Genomic DNA, 20821 nt, shown 5'->3' with positions numbered 1-20821 from the left:
GAAAATTTTCAAAGTCTATCTTCCTAATTTGAATTCGTATTCCAACATTTCTTATATATTTGAGTGAGTTCACATCTAGCTTTGTCAGATATCATCGAATAACATCCATTGAAGCCCATTGAGGTCAACTGTCACTTTGTGATAATTGAAAATTTTCAAAGTCTATCTTCCTAATTTTAAGTCGAATTCCAACATTTCTTATATATTTAAGTAAGTTCACATCTAGCTTTGTCAGATATCATCGAATAACATCCACTGAAGCCCATTGAGGTCAACTGTCACTTTGTGATAATTGAAAATTTTCAAAGTCTATCTTCCTAATTTTAAGTCGAATTCCAACATTTCTTATATATTTGAGTGAGTTTGCATCTAACTTTTTCAGATATCATCGAATAACATCCATTGAAGCTCGTTGAGGTCAACTGTCACTTTGTGTTAATTGAAAATTTTCAAAGTCTATCTTCCTAATTTGAAGTCGTATTCCAACATTTCTTATATATTTGAGTGAGTTCACATCTAGCTTTGTCAGATATCATCGAATAACATCCATTGAATCCCATTGAGGTCAATTGTCACTTTGTGATAATTGAAAGTTTTCAAAGTGTATCTTCCTAATTTGAAGTCGAATTCCAACATTTCTTATATATTTGAGTGAGTTTGCATCTAACTTTGTCAGATATCATCGAATAACATCCATTGAATCCCATTGAGGTCAACTGTAACTTTGTGATAATTGAAAATTTTCAAAGTCAATCTTCCTAATTTCAAGTCGAATTTCAACATTTCTTATATATTTGAGTCAGTTCGCATCTAACTTTGTCAGATATCGTCGATTAACATCCATTGAAGCCCATTGAGGTCAACTGCCACTTTGTGATAATTGAAAATTTTCAAAGTCTATCTTCCTAATTTTAAGTCGAATTCCAACATTTCTTATATATTTGTGTGAGTTTACATCTAGCTTTGTCAGATATCGTCGAATAACATCCATTGAAGCCCATTGAGGTCAACTGTCACTTTGTGATAATTGAAAATTTTCAAAGTCTATCTTCCTAATTTTAAGTCGAATTCCAACATTTCTTATATATTTGAGTGAGTTCACATCTAGCTTTGTCAGATATCATCGAATAACATCCACTGAAGCCCATTGAGGTCAACTGTCACTTTGTGATAATTGAAAATTTTCAAAGTCTATCTTCCTAATTTTAAGTCGAATTCCAACATTTCTTATATATTTGAGTGAGTTTGCATCTATCTTTTTCAGATATCATCGAATAACATCCATTGAAGCTCGTTGAGGTCAACTGTCACTTTGTGTTAATTGAAAATTTTCAAAGTCTATCTTCCTAATTTGAAGTCGTATTCCAACATTTCTTATATATCTGAGTGAGTTCACATCTAGCTTTGTCAGATATCATCGAATAACATCCATTGAATCCCATTGAGGTCAATTGTCACTTTGTGATAATTGAAAGTTTTCAAAGTGTATCTTCCTAATTTGAAGTCGAATTCCAACATTTCTTATATATTTGAGTGAGTTTGCATCTAACTTTGTCAGATATCATCGAATAACATCCATAGAATCCCATTGAGGTCAACTGTAACTTTGTGATAATTGAAAATTTTTAAAGTCAATCTTCCTAATTTCAAGTCGAATTTCAACATTTCTTATATATTTGAGTGAGTTCGCAGCTAACTTTGTCAGATATCGTCGATTAACATCCATTGAAGCCCATTGAGGTCAACTGCCACTTTGTGATAATTGAAAATTTTCAAAGTCTATCTTCCTAATTTTAAGTCGAATTCCAACATTTCTTATATATTTGTGTGAGTTTACATCTAGCTTTGTCAGATATCGTCGAATAACATCCATTGAGGTCAACTGTCACTTTGTGATAATTGAAAATTTTCAAAGTCTATCTTCCTAATTTTAAGTCGAATTCCAACATTTCTTATATATTTGAGTGAGTTCACATCTAGCTTTGTCAGATATCATCGAATAACATCCACTGAAGCCCATTGAGGTCAACTGTCACTTTGTGATAATTGAAAATTTTTAAAGTCAATCTTCCTAATTTCAAGTCGAATTTCAACATTTCTTATATATTTGAGTGAGTTCGCAGCTAACTTTGTCAGATATCGTCGATTAACATCCATTGAAGCCCATTGAGGTCAACTGCCACTTTGTGATAATTGAAAATTTTCAAAGTCTATCTTCCTAATTTTAAGTCGAATTCCAACATTTCTTATATATTTGAGTGAGTTTGCATCTAACTTTTTCAGATATCATCGAATAACATCCATTGAAGCTCGTTGAGGTCAACTGTCACTTTGTGTTAATTGAAAATTTTCAAAGTCTATCTTCCTAATTTGAAGTCGTATTCCAAGATTTCTTATATATTTGAGTGAGTTCACATCTAGCTTTGTCAGATATCATCGAATAACATCCATTGAATCCCATTGAGGTCAATTGTCACTTTGTGATAATTGAAAGTTTTCAAAGTCTATCTTCCTAATTTTAAGTCGAATTCCAACATTTCTTATATATTTGTGTGAGTTTACATCTAGCTTTGTCAGATATCGTCGAATAACATCCATTGAAGCCCATTGAGGTCAACTGTCACTTTGTGATAATTGAAAATTTTCAAAATCTATCTTCCTAATTTTAAGTCGAATTCCAACATTTCTTATATATTTGAGTGAGTTTGCATCTAACTTTGTCAGATATCATCGAATAACATCCATTGAAGCTCGTTGAGGTCAACTGTCACTTTGTGTTAATTGAAAATTTTCAAAGTCTATCTTCCTAATTTGAAGTCGAATATCAACATTTCTTATATATTTGAGTGAGTTCGCATCTAACTTTGTCAGATATCGTCGATTAACATCCATTGAAGCCCATTGAGGTCAACTGTCACTTTGTGATAATTGAAAATTTTCAAAGTCTATCTTCCTAATTTTAAGTCGAATTCCAACATTTCTTATATATTTGAGTGAGTTCACATCTAGCTTTGTCAGATATCATCGAATAACATCCATTGAATCCCATTGAGGTCAATTGTCACTTTGTGATAATTGAAAATTTTCAAAGTGTATCTTCCTAATTTGAAGTCGAATTCCAGCATTTCTTATATATTTGAGTGAGTTTGCATCTAACTTTGTCATATATCGAATAACATCCATTGAAGCTCGTTGAGGTCAACTGTCACTTTGTGTTAATTGAAAATTTTCAAAGTCTATCTTCCTAATTTGAAGTCGAATCCCAACATTTCTTATATATTTGAGTGAGTTCACATCTAGCTTTGTCAGATATCATCGAATAACATCCATTGAATCCCATTGAGGTCAATTGTCACTTTGTGATAATTGAAAATTTTCAAAGTGTATCTTCCTAATTTTAAGTTGAATTCCAACATTTCTTATATATTTGAGTGAGTTTGCATCTAGCTTTGTCAGATATCGTCGAATAACATCCATTGAAGCCCATTGAGGTCAACTGTCACTTTGTGATAATTGAAAATTTTCAAAGTCTATCTTCCTAATTTTAAGTCGAATTCCAACATTTCTTATATATTTGAGTGAGTTCGCATCTAACTTTGTCAGATATCGCTCTTAACATCCATTGAAGCCCATTGAGGTCAACTGTCACTTTGTGATAATTGAAAATTTTCAAAGTCTATCTTCCTAATTTTAAGTCGAATTCCAACATTTCTTATATATTTGAGTGAGTTCACATCTAGCTTTGTCAGATATCATCGAATAACATCCATTGAATCCCATTGAGGTCAACTGTAACTTTGTGATAATTGAAAATTTTCAAAGTCAATCTTCCTAATTTCAAGTCGAATTTCAACATTTCTTATATATTTGAGTGAGTTCGCATCTAACTTTGTCAGATATCGTCGATTAACATCCATTGAAGCCCATTGAGGTCAACTGTCACTTTGTGATAATTGAAAATTTTCAAAGTCTATCTTCCTAATTTTAAGTCGAATTCCAACATTTCTTATATATTCGAGTGAGTTTGCATCTAACTTTGTCAGATATCATCGAATAACATCCATTGAAGCTCGTTGAGGTCAACTGTCACTTTGTGATAATTGAAAATTTTCAAAGTCTATCTTCCTAATTTTAAGTCGAATTCCAACATTTCTTATATATTTGAGTGAGTTCACATCTAGCTTTGTCAGATATCATCGAATAACATCCATTGAATCCCATTGAGGTCAATTGTCACTTTGTGATAATTGAAAATTTTCAAAGTGTATCTTCCTAATTTGAAGTCGAATTCCAACATTTCTTATATATTTGAGTGAGTTTGCATCTAACTTTGTCAGATATCATCGAATAACATCCATTGAAGCTCGTTGAGGTCAACTGTCACTTTGTGTTGATTGAAAATTTTCAAAGTCTATCTTCCTAATTTGAAGTCGAATATCAACATTTCTTATATATTTGAGTGAGTTCGCATCTAACTTTTTCAGATATCGTCGATTAACATCCATTGAAGCCCATTGAGGTCAACTGTCACTTTGTGATAATTGAAAATTTTCAAAGTCTATCTTCCTAATTTTAAGTCGAATTCCAACATTTCTTATATATTTGAGTGAGTTCGCATCTAACTTTGTCAGATATCGCTCTTAACATCCATTGAAGCCCATTGAGGTCAACTGTCACTTTGTGATAATTGAAAATTTTCAAAGTCTATCTTCCTAATTTTAAGTCGAATTCCAACATTTCTTATATATTTGAGTGAGTTCACATCTAGCTTTGTCAGATATCATCGAATAACATCCATTGAATCCCATTGAGGTCAACTGTAACTTTGTGATAATTGAAAATTTTCAAAGTCAATCTTCCTAATTTCAAGTCGAATTTCAACATTTCTTATATATTTGAGTGAGTTCGCATCTAACTTTGTCAGATATCGTCGATTAACATCCATTGAAGCCCATTGAGGTCAACTGTCACTTTGTGATAATTGAAAATTTTCAAAGTCTATCTTCCTAATTTTAAGTCGAATTCCAACATTTCTTATATATTCGAGTGAGTTTGCATCTAACTTTGTCAGATATCATCGAATAACATCCATTGAAGCTCGTTGAGGTCAACTGTCACTTTGTGATAATTGAAAATTTTCAAAGTCTATCTTCCTAATTTTAAGTCGAATTCCAACATTTCTTATATATTTGAGTGAGTTCACATCTAGCTTTGTCAGATATCATCGAATAACATCCATTGAATCCCATTGAGGTCAATTGTCACTTTGTGATAATTGAAAATTTTCAAAGTGTATCTTCCTAATTTGAAGTCGAATTCCAACATTTCTTATATATTTGAGTGAGTTTGCATCTAACTTTGTCAGATATCATCGAATAACATCCATTGAAGCTCGTTGAGGTCAACTGTCACTTTGTGTTGATTGAAAATTTTCAAAGTCTATCTTCCTAATTTGAAGTCGAATATCAACATTTCTTATATATTTGAGTGAGTTCGCATCTAACTTTGTCAGATATCGTCGATTAACATCCATTGAAGCCCATTGAGGTCAACTGTCACTTTGTGATAATTGAAAATTTTCAAAGTCTATCTTCCTAATTTTAAGTCGAATTCCAACATTTCTTATATATTTGAGTGAGTTCACATCTAGCTTTGTCAGATATCATCGAATAACATCCATTGAATCCCATTGAGGTCAATTGTCCCTTTGTGATAATTGAAAATTTTCAAAGTGTATCTTCCTAATTTGAAGTCGAATTCCAATATTTCTTATATATTTGAGTGAGTTTGCATCTAACTTTGTCATATATCGAATAACATCCATTGAAGCTCGTTGAGGTCAACTGTCACTTTGTGTTAATTGAAAATTTTCAAAGTCTATCTTCCTAATTTGAAGTCGAATCCCAACATTTCTTATATATTTGAGTGAGTTCACATCTAGCTTTGTCAGATATCGTCGAATAACATCCATTGAAGCCTATTGAGGTCAACTGTCACTTTGTGATAATTGAAAATTTTCAAAGTCTATCTTCCTAATTTTAAGTCGAATTCCAACATTTCTTATATATTTGAGTGAGTTCGCATCTAACTTTGTCAGATATCGTCTCTTAACATCCATTGAAGCCCATTGAGGTCAACTGTCACTTTGTGATAATTGAAAATTTTCATAGTCTATCTTCCTAATTTTAAGTCGAATTCCAACATTTCTTATATATTTGAGTGAGTTCACATCTAGCTTTGTCAGATATCATCGAATAACATCCATTGAATCCCATTGAGGTCAACTGTAACTTTGTGATAATTGAAAATTTTCAAAGTCAATCTTCCTAATTTCAAGTCGAATTTCAACATTTCTTATATATTTGAGTGAGTTCGCATCTAACTTTGTCAGATATCGTCGATTAACATCCATTGAAGCCCATTGAGGTCAACTGTCACTTTGTGATAATTGAAAATTTTCAAAGTCTATCTTCCTAATTTTAAGTCGAATTCCAACATTTCTTATATATTCGAGTGAGTTTGCATCTAACTTTGTCAGATATCATCGAATAACATCCATTGAAGCTCGTTGAGGTCAACTGTCACTTTGTGATAATTGAAAATTTTCAAAGTCTATCTTCCTAATTTTAAGTCGAATTCCAACATTTCTTATATATTTGAGTGAGTTCACATCTAGCTTTGTCAGATATCATCGAATAACATCCATTGAATCCCATTGAGGTCAATTGTCACTTTGTGATAATTGAAAATTGTCAAAGTGTATCTTCCTAATTTGAAGTCGAATTCCAACATTTCTTATATATTTGAGTGAGTTTGCATCTAGCTCTGTCAGATATCGTCGAATAACATCCATTGAAGCCCATTGAGGTCAACTGTCACTTTGTGATAATTGAAAATTTTCAAAGTCTATCTTCCTAATTTTAAGTCGAATTCCAACATTTCTTATATATTTGAGTGAGTTCGCATCTAACTTTGTCAGATATCGTCTCTTAACATCCATTGAAGCCCATTGAGGTCAACTGTCACTTTGTGATAATTGAAAATTTTCAAAGTCTATCTTCCTAATTTTAAGTCGAATTCCAACATTTCTTATATATTTGAGTGAGTTCACATCTAGCTTTGTCAGATATCATCGAATAACATCCATTGAATCCCATTGAGGTCAACTGTAACTTTGTGATAATTGAAAATTTTCAAAGTCAATCTTCCTAATTTCAAGTCGAATTTCAACATTTCTTATATATTTGAGTGAGTTCGCATCTAACTTTGTCAGATATCGTCGATTAACATCCATTGAAGCCCTTTGAGGTCAACTGTCACTTTGTGATAATTGAAAATTTTCAAAGTCTATCTTCCTAATTTTAAGTCGAATTCCAACATTTCTTATATATTCGAGTGAGTTGGCATCTAACTTTGTCAGATATCATCGAATAACATCCATTGAAGCTCGTTGAGGTCAACTGTCACTTTGTGATAATTGAAAATTTTCAAAGTCTATCGTCCTAATTTTAAGTCGAATTCCAACATTTCTTATATATTTGAGTGAGTTCACATCTAGCTTTGTCAGATATCATCGAATAACATCCATTGAATCCCATTGAGGTCAATTGTCACTTTGTGATAATTGAAAATTTTCAAAGTGTATCTTCCTAATTTGAAGTCGAATTCCAACATTTCTTATATATTTGAGTGAGTTTGCATCTAACTTTGTCAGATATCGAATAACATCCATTGAAGCTCGTTGAGGTCAACTGTCACTTTGTGATAATTGAAAATTTTCAAAGTCTATCTTCCTAATTTGAAGTCGAATTCCAACATTTCTTATATATTTGAGTGAGTTCACATCCAGCTTTGTCAGATATCATCGAATAACATCCATTGAATCCCATTGAGGTCAATTGTCACTTTGTGATAATTGAAAATTTTCAAAGTGTATCTTCCTAACTTTAAGTCGAATTCCAACATTTCTTATATATTTGAGTGAGTTTGCATCTAACTTTGTCAGATATCATCGAATAACATCCATTGATAACATCCATTGAATCCCATTGAGGTCAACTGTAACTTTGTGATAATTGAAAATTTTCAAAGTCAATCTTCCTAATTTCAAGTCGAATTTCAACATTTCTTATATATTTGAGTGAGTTCGCATCTAACTTTGTCAGATATCGTCGATTAACATCCATTGAAGCCCATTGAGGTCAACTGTCACTTTGTGATAATTGAAAATTTTCAAAGTCTATCTTCCTAATTTTAAGTCGAATTCCAACATTTCTTATATATTTGAGTGAGTTTGCATCTAACTTTGTCAGATATCATCGAATAACATCCATTGAAGCTCGTTGAGGTCAACTGTCACTTTGTGTTAATTGAAAATTTTCAAAGTCTATCTTCCTAATTTGAAGTCGAATTTCAACATTCCTTATATATTTGTGTGAGTTTACATCTAGCTTTGTCAGATATCGTCGAATAACATCCATTGAAGCCCATTGAGGTCAACTGTCACTTTGTGATAATTGAAAATTTTCAAAGTCTATCTTCCTAATTTTAAGTCGAATTCCAACATTTCTTATATATTTGAGCGAGTTTGCATCTAACTTTGTCAGATATCATCGAATAACATCCATTGAAGCTCGTTGAGGTCAACTGTCACTTTGTGTTAATTGAAAATTTTCAAAGTCTATCTTCCTAATTTGAAGTCGAATATCAACATTTCTTATATATTTGAGGGAGTTCGCATCTAACTTTGTCAGATATCGTCGATTAACATCCATTGAAGCCCATTGAGGTCAACTGTCACTTTGTGATAATTGAAAATTTTCAAAGTCTATCTTCCTAATTTTAAGTCGAATTCCAACATTTCTTATATATTTGAGTGAGTTCACATCTAGCTTTGTCAGATATCATCGAATAACATCCATTGAAGCTCGTTGAGGTCAACTGTCACTTTGTGTTAATTGAAAATTTTCAAAGTCAATCTTCCTAATTTCAAGTCGAATTTCAACATTTCTTATATATTTGAGTGAGTTCGCATCTAACTTTGTCAGATATCGTCGATTAACATCCATTGAAGCCCATTGAGGTCAACTGTCACTTTGTGATAATTGAAAATTTTCAAAGTCTATCTTCCTAATTTTAAGTCGAATTCCAACATTTCTTATATATTTGAGTGAGTTTGCATCTAACTTTGTCAGATATCATCGAATAACATCCATTGAAGCTCGTTGAGGTCAACTGTCACTTTGTGTTAATTGAAAATTTTCAAAGTCTATCTTCCTAATTTGAAGTCGAATATCAACATTTCTTATATATTTGAGTGAGTTCGCATCTAACTTTGTCAGATATCGTCGATTAACATCCATTGAAGCCCATTGAGGTCAACTGTCACTTTGTGATAATTGAAAATTTTCAAAGTCTATCTTCCTAATTTTAAGTCGAATTCCAACATTTCTTATATATTTGAGTGAGTTCACATCTAGCTTTGTCAGATATCATCGAATAACATCCATTGAATCCCATTGAGGTCAATTGTCACTTTGTGATAATTGAAAATTTTCAAAGTGTATCTTCCTAATTTGAAGTCGAATTCCAACATTTCTTATATATTTGAGTGAGTTTGCATCTAACTTTGTCAGATATCATCGAATAACATCCATTGAAGCTCGTTGAGGTCAACTGTCACTTTGTGTTAATTGAAAATTTTCAAAGTCTATCTTCCTAATTTTAAGTCGAATTCCAACATTTCTTATATATTTGAGTGAGTTCACATCTAGCTTTGTCAGATATCATCGAATAACATCCATTGAATCCCATTGAGGTCAACTGTAACTTTGTGATAATTGAAAATTTTCAAAGTCAATCTTCCTAATTTCAAGTCGAATTTCAACATTTCTTATATATTTGAGTGAGTTCGCATCTAACTTTGTCAGATATCGTCGATTAACATCCATTGAAGCCCATTGAGGTCAACTGTCACTTTGTGATAATTGAAAATTTTCAAATCTATCTTCCTAATTTTAAGTCGAATTCCAACATTTCTTATATATTCGAGTGAGTTTGCATCTAACTTTGTCAGATATCATCGAATAACATCCATTGAAGCTCGTTGAGGTCAACTGTCACTTTGTGATAATTGAAAATTTTCAAAGTCTATCGTCCTAATTTTAAGTCGAATTCCAACATTTCTTATATATTTGAGTGAGTTCACATCTAGCTTTGTCAGATATCATCGAATAACATCCATTGAATCCCATTGAGGTCAATTGTCACTTTGTGATAATTGAAAATTTTCAAAGTGTATCTTCCTAATTTGAAGTCGAATTCCAACATTTCTTATATATTTGAGTGAGTTTGCATCTAACTTTGTCAGATATCGAATAACATCCATTGAAGCTCGTTGAGGTCAACTGTCACTTTGTGATAATTGAAAATTTTCAAAGTCTATCTTCCTAATTTGAAGTCGAATTCCAACATTTCTTATATATTTGAGTGAGTTCACATCTAGCTTTGTCAGATATCATCGAATAACATCCATTGAATCCCATTGAGGTCAATTGTCACTTTGTGATAATTGAAAATTTTCAAAGTGTATCTTCCTAACTTTAAGTCGAATTCCAACATTTCTTATATATTTGAGTGAGTTTGCGTCTAACTTTGTCAGATATCATCGAATAACATCCATTGAATCCCATTGAGGTCAACTGTAACTTTGTGATAATTGAAAATTTTCAAAGTCAATCTTCCTAATTTCAAGTCGAATTTCAACATTTCTTATATATTTGAGTGAGTTCGCATCTAACTTTGTCAGATATCGTCGATTAACATCCATTGAAGCCCATTGAGGTCAACTGTCACTTTGTGATAATTGAAAATTTTCAAAGTCTATCTTCCTAATTTTAAGTCGAATTCCAACATTTCTTATATATTTGAGTGAGTTTGCATCTAACTTTGTCAGATATCATCGAATAACATCCATTGAAGCTCGTTGAGGTCAACTGTCACTTTGTGTTAATTGAAAATTTTCAAAGTCTATCTTCCTAATTTGAAGTCGAATATCAACATTTCTTATATATTTGAGTGAGTTCGCATCTAACTTTGTCAGATATCGTCGATTAACATCCATTGAAGCCCATTGAGGTCAACTGTCACTTTGTGATAATTGAAAATTTTCAAAGTCTATCTTCCTAATTTTAAGTCGAATTCCAACATTTCTTATATATTTGAGTGAGTTCACATCTAGCTTTGTCGGATATCATCGAATAACATCCATTGAAGCTCGTTGAGGTCAACTGTCACTTTGTGTTAATTGAAAATTTTCAAAGTCAATCTTCCTAATTTCAAGTCGAATTTCAACATTTCTTATATATTTGAGTGAGTTCGCATCTAACTTTGTCAGATATCGTCGATTAACATCCATTGAAGCCCATTGAGGTCAACTGTCACTTTGTGATAATTGAAAATTTTCAAAGTCTATCTTCCTAATTTTAAGTCGAATTCCAACATTTCTTATATATTTGAGTGAGTTTGCTTCTAACTTTGTCAGATATCATCGAATAACATCCATTGAAGCTCGTTGAGGTCAACTGTCACTTTGTGTTAATTGAAAATTTTCAAAGTCTATCTTCCTAATTTGAAGTCGAATTTCAACATTTCTTATATATTTGTGTGAGTTTACATCTAGCTTTGTCAGATATCGTCGAATAACATCCATTGAAGCCCATTGAGGTCAACTGTCACTTTGTGATAATTGAAAATTTTCAAAGTCTATCTTCCTAATTTTAAGTCGAATTCCAACATTTCTTATATATTTGAGTGAGTTTGCATCTAACTTTGTCAGATATCATCGAATAACATCCATTGAAGCTCGTTGAGGTCAACTGTCACTTTGTGTTAATTGAAAATTTTCAAAGTCTATCTTCCTAATTTGAAGTCGAATATCAACATTTCTTATATATTTGAGTGAGTTCGCATCTAACTTTGTCAGATATCGTCGATTAACATCCATTGAAGCCCATTGAGGTCAACTGTCACTTTGTGATAATTGAAAATTTTCAAAGTCTATCTTCCTAATTTTAAGTCGAATTCCAACATTTCTTATATATTTGAGTGAGTTTGCATCTAACTTTGTCAGATATCATCGAATAACATCCATTGAAGCTCGTTGAGGTCAACTGTCACTTTGTGTTAATTGAAAATTTTCAAAGTCTATCTTCCTAATTTGAAGTCGAATATCAACATTTCTTATATATTTGAGTGAGTTCGCATCTAACTTTGTCAGATATCGTCGATTAACATCCATTGAAGCCCATTGAGGTCAACTGTCACTTTGTGATAATTGAAAATTTTCAAAGTCTATCTTCCTAATTTTAAGTCGAATTCCAACATTTCTTATATATTTGAGTGAGTTCACATCTAGCTTTGTCGGATATCATCGAATAACATCCATTGAAGCTCGTTGAGGTCAACTGTCACTTTGTGTTAATTGAAAATTTTCAAAGTCAATCTTCCTAATTTCAAGTCGAATTTCAACATTTCTTATATATTTGAGTGAGTTCGCATCTAACTTTGTCAGATATCGTCGATTAACATCCATTGAAGCCCATTGAGGTCAACTGTCACTTTGTGATAATTGAAAATTTTCAAAGTCTATCTTCCTAATTTTAAGTCGAATTCCAACATTTCTTATATATTTGAGTGAGTTTGCATCTAACTTTGTCAGATATCATCGAATAACATCCATTGAAGCTCGTTGAGGTCAACTGTCACTTTGTGTTAATTGAAAATTTTCAAAGTGTATCTTCCTAATTTGAAGTCGAATTTCAACATTTCTTATATATTTGTGTGAGTTTACATCTAGCTTTGTCAGATATCGTCGAATAACATCCATTGAAGCCCATTGAGGTCAACTGTCACTTTGTGATAATTGAAAATTTTCAAAGTCTATCTTCCTAATTTTAAGTCGAATTCCAACATTTCTTATATATTTGAGTGAGTTTGCATCTAACTTTGTCAGATATCATCGAATAACATCCATTGAAGCTCGTTGAGGTCAACTGTCACTTTGTGTTAATTGAAAATTTTCAAAGTCTATCTTCCTAATTTGAAGTCGAATATCAACATTTCTTATATATTTGAGTGAGTTCGCATCTAACTTTGTCAGATATCGTCGATTAACATCCATTGAAGCCCATTGAGGTCAACTGTCACTTTGTGATAATTGAAAATTTTCAAAGTCTATCTTCCTAATTTTAAGTCGAATTCCAACATTTCTTATATATTTGAGTGAGTTCACATCTAGCTTTGTCAGATATCATCGAATAACATCCATTGAATCCCATTGAGGTCAATTGTCACTTTGTGATAATTGAAAATTTTCAAAGTGTATCTTCCTAATTTGAAGTCGAATTCCAACATTTCTTATATATTTGAGTGAGTTTGCATCTAACTTTGTCAGATATCGAATAACATCCATTGAAGCCCATTGAGGTCAACTGTCACTTTGTGATAATTAAAAATTTTCAAAGTCTATCTTCCTAATTTTAAGTCGAATTCCAACATTTCTTATATATTTGAGTGAGTTTGCATCTAACTTTGTCAGATATCATCGAATAACATCCATTGAAGCTCGTTGAGGTCAACTGTCACTTTGTGTTAATTGAAAATTTTCAAAGTCTATCTTCCTAATTTGAAGTCGAATATCAACATTTCTTATATATTTGAGTGAGTTCGCATCTAACTTTGTCAGATATCGTCGATTAACATCCATTGAAGCCCATTGAGGTCAACTGTCACTTTGTGATAATTGAAAATTTTCAAAGTCGATCTTCCTAATTTTAAGTCGAATTCCAACATTTCTTATATATTTGAGTGAGTTCACATCTAGCTTTGTCAGATATCATCGAATAACATCCATTGAATCCCATTGAGGTCAATTGTCACTTTGTGATAATTGAAAATTTTCAAAGTCTATCTTCCTAATTTGAAGTCGAATCCCAACATTTCTTATATATTTGAGTGAGTTCACATCTAGCTTTGTCAGATATCGTCGAATAACATCCATTGATTCCCATTGAGGTCAATTGTCACTTTGTGATAATTGAAAATTTTCAAAGTCTATCTTCCTAATTTTAAGTCGAATTCCAACATTTCTTATATATTTGAGTGAGTTCACATCTAGCTTTGTCAGATATCATCGAATAACATCCATTGAATCCCATTGAGGTCAACTGTAACTTTGTGATAATTGAAAATTTTCAAAGTCAATCTTCCTAATTTCAAGTCGAATTTCAACATTTCTTATATATTTGAGTGAGTTCGCATCTAACTTTGTCAGATATCGTCGATTAACATCCATTGAAGCCCATTGAGGTCAACTGTCACTTTGTGATAATTGAAAATTTTCAAAGTCTATCTTCCTAATTTTAAGTCGAATTCCAACATTTCTTATATATTTGAGTGAGTTTGCATCTAACTTTGTCAGATATCATCGAATAACATCCATTGAAGCTCGTTGAGGTCAACTGTCACTTTGTGTTAATTGAAAATTTTCAAAGTCTATCTTCCTAATTTGAAGTCGAATTTCAACATTTCTTATATATTTGTGTGAGTTTACATCTAGCTTTGTCAGATATCGTCGAATAACATCCATTGAAGCCCATTGAGGTCAACTGTCACTTTGTGATAATTGAAAATTTTCAAAGTCTATCTTCCTAATTTTGAGTCGAATTCCAACATTTCTTATATATTTGAGTGAGTTTGCATCTAAATTTGTCAGATATCATCGAATAACATCCATTGAAGCTCGTTGAGGTCAACTGTCACTTTGTGTTAATTGAAAATTTTCAAAGTCTATCTTCCTAATTTGAAGTCGAATCCCAACATTTCTTATATATTTGAGTGAGTTCACATCTAGCTTTGTCAGATATCATCGAATAACATCCATTGATTCTCATTGAGGTCAATTGTCACTTTGTGATAATTGAAAATTTTCAAAGTGTATCTTCCTAATTTTAAGTCGAATTCCAACATTTCTTATATATTTGAGTGAGTTCGCATCTAACTTTGTCAGATATCGTCGATTAACATCCATTGAAGCCCATTGAGGTCAACTGTCACTTTGTGATAATTGAAAATTTTCAAAGTCTATCTTCCTAATTTTAAGTCGAATTCCAACATTTCTTATATATTTGAGTGAGTTCACATCTAGCTTTGTCAGATATCATCGAATAACATCCATTGAATCCCATTGAGGTCAATTGTCACTTTGTGATAATTGAAAATTTTCAAAGTGTATCTTCCTAATTTGAAGTCGAATTCCAACATTTCTTATATATTTGAGTGAGTTCACATCTAGCTTTGTCAGATATCATCGAATAACATCCATTGAATCCCATTGAGGTCAACTGTAACTTTGTGATAATTGAAAATTTTCAAAGTCAATCTTCCTAATTTCAAGTCGAATTTCAACATTTCTTATATATTTGAGTGAGTTCGCATCTAATTTTGTCAGATATCGTCGATTAACATCAATTGAAGCCCATTGAGGTCAACTGTCACTTTGTGATAATTGACAATTTTCAAAGTCTATCTTCCTAATTTTAAGTCGAATTCCAACATTTCTTATATATTTGAGTGAGTTCACATCTAGCTTTGTCAGATATCATCGAATAACATCCATTGAAGCTCGTTGAGGTCAACTGTCACTTTGTGTTAATTGAAAATTTTCAAAGTCTATCTTCCTAATTTGAAGTCGAATTTCAACATTTCTTATATATTTGTGTGAGTTTACATCTAGCTTTGTCAGATATCGTCGAATAACATCCATTGAAGCCCATTGAGGTCAACTGTCACTTTGTGATAATTGAAAATTTTCAAAGTCTATCTTCCTAATTTTGAGTCGAATTCCAACATTTCTTATATATTTGAGTGAGTTTGCATCTAAATTTGTCAGATATCATCGAATAACATCCATTGAAGCTCGTTGAGGTCAACTGTCACTTTGTGTTAATTGAAAATTTTCAAAGTCTATCTTCCTAATTTGAAGTCGAATCCCAACATTTCTTATATATTTGAGTGAGTTCACATCTAGCTTTGTCAGATATCATCGAATAACATCCATTGATTCTCATTGAGGTCAATTGTCACTTTGTGATAATTGAAAATTTTCAAAGTGTATCTTCCTAATTTTAAGTCGAATTCCAACATTTCTTATATATTTGAGTGAGTTCGCATCTAACTTTGTCAGATATCGTCGATTAACATCCATTGAAGCCCATTGAGGTCAACTGTCACTTTGTGATAATTGAAAATTTTCAAAGTCTATCTTCCTAATTTTAAGTCGAATTCCAACATTTCTTATATATTTGAGTGAGTTCACATCTAGCTTTGTCAGATATCATCGAATAACATCCATTGAATCCCATTGAGGTCAATTGTCACTTTGTGATAATTGAAAATTTTCAAAGTGTATCTTCCTAATTTGAAGTCGAATTACAACATTTCTTATATATTTGAGTGAGTTCACATCTAGCTTTGTCAGATATCATCGAATAACATCCATTGAATCCCATTGAGGTCAACTGTAACTTTGTGATAATTGAAAATTTTCAAAGTCAATCTTCCTAATTTCAAGTCGAATTTCAACATTTCTTATATATTTGAGTGAGTTCGCATCTAACTTTGTCAGATATCGTCGATTAACATCCATTGAAGCCCATTGAGGTCAACTGTCACTTTGTGATAATTGAAAATTTTCAAAGTCTATCTTCCTAATTTTAAGTCGAATTCCAACATTTCTTATATATTTGAGTGAGTTCACATCTAGCTTTGTCAGATATCATCGAATAACATCCATTGAATCCCATTGAGGTCAATTGTCACTTTGTGATAATTGAAAATTTTCAAAGTGTATCTTCCTAATTTGAAGTCGAATTCCAACATTTCTTATATATTTGAGTGAGTTTGCATCTAACTTTGTCAGATATCGAATAACATCCATTGAAGCCCATTGAGGTCAACTGTCACTTTGTGATAATTGAAAATTTTCAAAGTCTATCTTCCTAATTTTAAGTCGAATTCCAACATTTCTTATATATTTGAGTGAGTTCACATCTAGCTTTGTCAGATATCATCGAATAACATCCATTGAATCCCATTGAGGTCAATTGTCACTTTGTGATAATTGAAAATTTTCAAAGTCTATCTTCCTAATTTGAAGTCGAATCCCAACATTTCTTATATATTTGAGTGAGTTCACATCTAGCTTTGTCAGATATCGTCGAATAACATCCATTGATTCCCATTGAGGTCAATTGTCACTTTGTGATAATTGAAAATTTTCAAAGTGTATCTTCTTAATTTTAAGTCGAATTCCAACATTTCTTATATATTTGAGTGAGTTCGCATCTAACTTTGTCAGATATCGTCGATTAACATCCATTGAAGCTCGTTGAGGTCAACTGTCACTTTGTGTTAATTGAAAATTTTCAAAGTCTATCTTCCTAATTTGAAGTCGAATTTCAACATTTCTTATATATTTGTGTGAGTTTACATCTAGCTTTGTCAGATATCGTCGAATAACATCCATTGAAGCCCATTGAGGTCAACTGTCACTTTGTGATAATTGAAAATTTTCAAAGTCTATCTTCCTAATTTTAAGTCGAATTCCAACATTTCTTATATATTTGAGTGAGTTTGCATCTAACTTTGTCAGATATCATCGAATAACATCCATTGAAGCTCGTTGAGGTCAACTGTCACTTTGTGTTAATTGAAAATTTTCAAAGTCTATCTTCCTAATTTGAAGTCGAATTTCAACATTTCTTATATATTTGTGTGAGTTTACATCTAGCTTTGTCAGATATCGTCGAATAACATCCATTGAAGCCCATTGAGGTCAACTGTCACTTTGTGATAATTGAAAATTTTCAAAGTCTATCTTCCTAATTTTAAGTCGAATTCCAACATTTCTTATATATTTGAGTGTGTTCACATCTAGCTTTGTCAGATATCATCGAATAACATCCATTGAATCCCATTGAGGTCAATTGTCACTTTGTGATAATTGAAAATTTTCAAAGTGTATCTTCCTAATTTGAAGTCGAATTCCAACATTTCTTATATATTTGAGTGAGTTTGCATCTAACTTTGTCAGATATCGAATAACATCCATTGAAGCTCGTTGAGGTCAACTGTCACTTTGTGTTAATTGAAAATTTTCAAAGTCTATCTTCCTAATTTGAAGTCGAATTCCAACATTTCTTATATATTTGAGTGAGTTCACATCTAGCTTTGTCAGATATCATCGAATAACATCCATTGAATCCCATTGAGATCAATTGTCACTTTGTGATAATTGAAAATTTTCAAAGTGTATCTTCCTAATTTTAAGTCGAATTCCAACATTTCTTATATATTTGAGTGAGTTTGCATCTAACTTTGTCAGATATCATCGAATAACATCCATTGAATCCCATTGAGGTAAACTGTAAATTTGTGATAATTGAAAATTTTCAAAGTCAATCTTCCTAATTTCAAGTCGAATTTCAACATTTCTTATATATTTGAGTGAGTTCGCATTCAACTTTGTCAGATATCGTCGATTAACATCCATTGAAGCCCATTGAGGTCAACTGTCACTTTGTGATAATTGAAAATTTTCAAAGTCTATCTTCCTAATTTTAAGTCGAATTCCAACATTTCTTATATATTTGAGTGAGTTTGCATCTAACTTTGTCAGATATCATCGAATAACATCCATTGAAGCTCGTTGAGGTCAACTGTCACTTTGTGTTAATTGAAAATTTTCAAAGTCTATCTTCCTAATTTGAAGTCGAAATTCAACATTTCTTATATATTTGTGTGAGTTTACATCTAGCTTTGTCAGATATCGTCGAATAACATCCATTGAAGCCCATTGAGGTCAACTGTCACTTTGTGATAATTGAAAATTTTCAAAGTCTATCTTCCTAATTTTAAGTCGAATTCCAACATTTCTTATATATTTGAGTGAGTTTGCATCTAACTTTGTCAGATATCATCGAATAACATCCATTGAATCCCATTGAGGTCAACTGTAACTTTGTGATAATTGAAAATTTTCAAAGTCAATTTTCCTAATTTCAAGTCGAATTTCAACATTTCTTATATATTTGAGTGAGTTCGCATCTAACTTTGTCAGATATCGTCGATTAACATCCATTGAAGCCCATTGAGGTCAACTGTCACTTTGTGATAATTGAAAATTTTCAAAGTCTATCTTCCTAATTTCAAGTCGAATTTCAACATTTCTTATATATTTGAGTGAGTTCGCATCTAACTTTGTCAGATATCGTCGATTAACATCCATTGAAGCCCATTGAGGTCAACTGTCAGTTTGTGATAATTGAAAATTTTCAAAGTCTATCTTCCTAATTTTAAGTCGAATTCCAACATTTCTTATATATTTGAGTGAGTTTGCATCTAACTTTGTCAGATATCATCGAATAACATCCATTGAAGCTCGTTGAGGTCAACTGTCACTTTGTGTTAATTGAAAATTTTCAAAGTCTATCTTCCTAATTTGAAGTCGAATTTCAACATTTCTTATATATTTGTGTGAGTTTACATCTAGCTTTGTCAGATATCGTCGAATAACATCCACTGAAGCCCATTGAGGTCAACTGTCACTTTGTGATAATTGAAAATTTTCAAAGTCTATCTTCCTAATTTTAAGTCGAATTCCAACATTTCTTATATATTTGAGTGAGTTTGCATCTAACTTTGTCAGATATCATCGAATAACATCCATTGAAGCTCGTTGAGGTCAACTTCACTTTGTGTTAATTGAAAATTTTCAAAGTCTATCTTCCTAATTTGAAGTCGAATATCAACATTTCTTATATATTTGAGTGAGTTCGCATCTAACTTTGTCAGATATCGTCGATTAACATCCATTGAAGCCCATTGAGGTCAACTGTCACTTTGTGATAATTGAAAATTTTCAAAGTCTATCTTCCTAATTTTAAGTCGAATTCCAACATTTCTTATATATTTGAGTGAGTTCACATCTAGCTTTGTCAGATATCATCGAATAACATCCATTGAATCCCATTGAGGTCAACTGTAACTTTGTGATAATTGAAAATTTTCAAAGTCAATTTTCCTAATTTCAAGTCGAATTTCAACATTTCTTATATATTTGAGTGAGTTCGCATCTAACTTTGTCAGATATCGTCGATTAACATCCATTGAAGCCCATTGAGGTCAACTGTCACTTTGTGATAATTGAAAATTTTTAAAGTGTATCTTCCTAATTTTAAGTCGAATTCCAACATTTCTTATATATTTGAGTGAGTTTGCATCTAACTTTGTCAGATATCATCGAATAACATCCATTGAATCCCATTGAGGTCAACTGTAACTTTGTGATAATTGAAAATTTTCAAAGTCAATTTTCCTAATTTCAAGTCGAATTTCAACATTTCTTATATATTTGAGTGAGTTCGCATCTAACTTTGTCAGATATCGTCGATTAACATCCATTGAAGCCCATTGAGGTCAACTGTCACTTTGTGATAATTGAAAATTTTCAAAGTCTATCTTCCTAATTTCAAGTCGAATTTCAACATTTCTTATATATTTGAGTGAGTTCGCATCTAACTTTGTCAGATATCGTCGATTAACATCCATTGAAGCCCATTGAGGTCAACTGTCAGTTTGTGATAATTGAAAATTTTCAAAGTCTATCTTCCTAATTTTAAGTCGAATTCCAACATTTCTTATATATTTGAGTGAGTTTGCATCTAACTTTGTCAGATATCATCGAATAACATCCATTGAAGCT

Source organism: Diorhabda sublineata, chromosome 7, assembly GCF_026230105.1.
Source record: "Diorhabda sublineata isolate icDioSubl1.1 chromosome 7, icDioSubl1.1, whole genome shotgun sequence".
Taxonomy (NCBI): Eukaryota; Metazoa; Arthropoda; class Insecta; order Coleoptera; family Chrysomelidae; genus Diorhabda; species Diorhabda sublineata.
Note: the sequence above shows the minus strand (reverse complement) of the source record.